Below are 3,147 nucleotides of genomic sequence, written 5' to 3'. Positions count from 1 at the left end.
GCGGGGGGGCGGGGGGCGAGTGTGGCGGCCCCGCGGCTCCTCCGGCAGAGGCGGCGGCCGCTCTGGCTCCTCCCTCCCCCGCCCCGCTCCGGCTGGGGCTCCAGCTCCGCGCGTTCGGCCGGCTCGCGGCTGCTCCCTGCAGGCCGCCTAGAAGCCGCCGGTCCCCGCCCCTCGCCCCCCGCCGCTCCCGGGACCCTGGCCTACCGCCCCGCAGCACATCTACCTCCTTGGCCCCTACCAGGCTCAGACTCACCCACCTCATCCCCCCTGCGGCTCTGTCCAGGAGCGACGCTCGGTGAAACGTTTTGAGAAAGATGTCATTTTCAGATATAATAGCTTTCACTCGCGGGGAGAATTGGGGGGGTTTCTGGTTTGTTCCCTGGGGTAAGGGGAGAAGGATGGAGGAGATCTCTACACCTTATAAATCCGGGAGGAAGTCCAGATACCAAATGCTAAGGGTAGTTTGTTTCAGAGTTCGGGTCCCTTCTTTCGGAGCAACTCCCCTGTGTGACCTTGAACGAATTACAGCTTTCAGGGTAAGAGCTCAAAATCCAAGAGTTGCACAGATTACTTCTGAAATCCTCCTAACTTCAACCATCCTATTTTCCAGCCCTTTTGGAGGGTGGTTCCATATTGTGCCTCCTCTCTCGTCTTTTAACATTAATGCTGGATCCACTGCCTCCTCTTGCAAACGTCTCTGTTCTCCATAGAAGCTCTTCTATTCACTGCCCACCATCCTTTCCCCAACAATATACTCCTATGCCAAGCTTGGGGAATGGGGGCGGACAAGACTGGCTAGGACAAGACAGCCCCTTATCTCCCAGCTTCACTGAGGTGATATTTCCTCTCCCGTTTGTACCATCAAAAACCAAATGGTTCAAGAGCCAACCTAAGGAGCGGAGTGACTGCAGAAAGGTGGACTCGTTTTCTCAAAGGAGAGGTCTCCATGCCAGTTCCGGACCCTTGCGCGCGCACGCGCACGCACGTGCGAGACACACACACACACACACACACACACACACACACACACACACCTGCATTCATGGACATAAAATCCTGCCAGTGACGCCAGAGCCCCTTTCATCTCGGGATCTACTACCGCCAGGCAGAGGTCTAATTACCCTAGCACCCCCCTCTGGCCCCGCCGGTTCCCCCGCTGTCATTAGCCCAGTTTTACCAGCGGGGGCCATAGCCTTCCCACGGCTCCCAGGGCGGAGCCCTGCCTCCACAGCCTGCTCTTGGGGAGGAGCCAGAGAGTGTGTCAGGGGAGCTGCTCTTCTAACCGTTCATACTGGATAGAATCGTTTGCTGAGTGGGATGCTGACCAACAGTCTATCCAAGTCGGGCTGTCCTTGCTCATCCTAGTCTCAGCCACCTACACCCTGAGCCAACGGAGTCACTTCTCGTACAAGAGGTTTTAAGGGTTTGCAAGGGATGAGGAGAAGGGAGAATGCCTCTCTCGTGGGGCTCCTGATACAAAAGGAGGGACGCTGGGTGAGGAAGAAATGAAGGGGAAGCCTACGGTTACTGGTGATGGGAAGGGGGGACGGAGGGACACACACAATGGTTGAAAGAAGCCTGCACTGTACAGTGGCAGCTGCAGTGGGGAATTGAGGCTGTAGTGTGCAGAGTCAGCAAACAGTAAATAAACCTGCTCAGTCCCGGCCCCCAGTGGGCATGCAACAGCTGTAGTTTAGAGCACTGTGTTCTCTGGTGCGCTGAGGCAACGCAGGATGGCTGTCTGCCAATCGAAGCCACCTGGACAATAATCAAATTTGGTTGAAACTCTGGGGAGCAAGGCGGTGTACAGGCTCAGGGTCCATGCTCACGGGGAAGTAGTCTCCTGGGATTGGGGTACCAGAGGAGCTAAGGGATAATCTCAAGTTGTGAGAAATACAATTATAGTTTGCCTGGATAGGCAGGACCCAGAAGTTGTGGTTCAGCAGTAATCTGGACTAGGACAAGGATTGAGAAAACCCAGGGCACTAAGGTGGTCTCTCTTCATGGTCTGCAGGGTTGGTTGTTTGCCTCGTTTTACTGGATATGCCTGCTGGTTTGCTTGTTTGTCTGTTTTAAAGACAGGGTCTTGCTACTAACTTACTACGGAGCCCTAACTGTCAGGCTGGAACTCGGTGATCCTCCTGCCTCTGCCTCCTGAGTGCCGAGTCCTGGCATTAAAGTCATGCGACACCAGGCTAGTTCGTTCAGTCATTCTCCCACCACATCTGTCTTGATGTAAGGCTCTAACGACGAAGGTTGCTGCTTCCTTAAATTCTAGGAGAGATCTTGCCGACTAAGCACTTACAAAGCCCACCTTCAACCAGCCCCAGCCAGGAATACAGTCGGGGGTCACACTGAACTTTTAAAAGACAAAGGTTCCCTATCGCCACCTTTCTCTGAGTTTCCAATATGGGCAGATAACAGACCTGGACAAGGGCAATGTGAAGGACGAGTTGCCTCCAGAGCTGGCTTCTCACCAGATGCTAGGGGCACCTGACCTGGTGCTGCATTATCCCTCTTACCACCTGCTCCTCCTGCCCACCTGTTTCCTGAAGCTTCTAGCTCTTCTCAACTTCAGTTCATCCCCAGCTCCTGTTCTCTCCTTGCCATGTATCTCCCCCACATCCCATCCCCCACCACTCTGCCACTCTGCCACCCATCAGTACGTCCCCTCTTATCCCCTTATCTCTGATTCAAGGTGCTCCTTCACCTTCCAGAAAAGCCTAAAGGCCGGCATGAGTGAAATAGCTGCAGACCCTCTGAGGGGCTCTCTTTGCCAGCCCCTCCCCTCCAGCTTGGATTTTGGTTGCCAAGGAGGCAGCAGGGACAGCCTGTTCTTTGGGCTCCAGTGGGAGCAGACATGCCCAAGCCCCTCCCTCTCTCCTCTCCCTCCCTTCCTCCAAGGCTGTTGCTAGGAAGCACCCCAAGATTTCTTGAGGGTTCCACCCCCTGTGAACCAGGAGATATCTTTTCTGCAGAGCTTCCTCCAAAAGCTTGGCAGCCAAAACCCACTCAGCATCCTTCACCTCTGCTGGGAAGCTTCTCGATTCTTAGCAATCTGACGAACGAACGAGGGAGCAGGCCTGTCTGCCAGCCAGCCCTGCAGCTAGCTAGCCCAGGCCTCAGTAATTGCCTTCTATATTTCAT

General features: G+C 54.9%; 1 protein-coding gene across 3 annotated transcripts in view; it reads left to right on the top strand.

The window, feature by feature from the left end:
- Nucleotides 1-3,147, top strand: part of Med24 (mediator complex subunit 24) — a 37,715-nt gene that overhangs the window by 454 nt on the left and 34,114 nt on the right. The gene's annotated exons all lie outside the window — the stretch shown is intronic.

Source organism: Rattus norvegicus, chromosome 10, assembly GCF_021556685.1.
Source record: "Rattus norvegicus strain SHRSP/BbbUtx chromosome 10, alternate assembly SHRSP_T2T, whole genome shotgun sequence".
Lineage (NCBI taxonomy): Eukaryota > Metazoa > Chordata > Mammalia > Rodentia > Muridae > Rattus > Rattus norvegicus.
The sequence above is the reverse complement of the archived record's forward strand: the minus strand, read 5'-3'. Positions and strand labels throughout refer to the sequence as shown.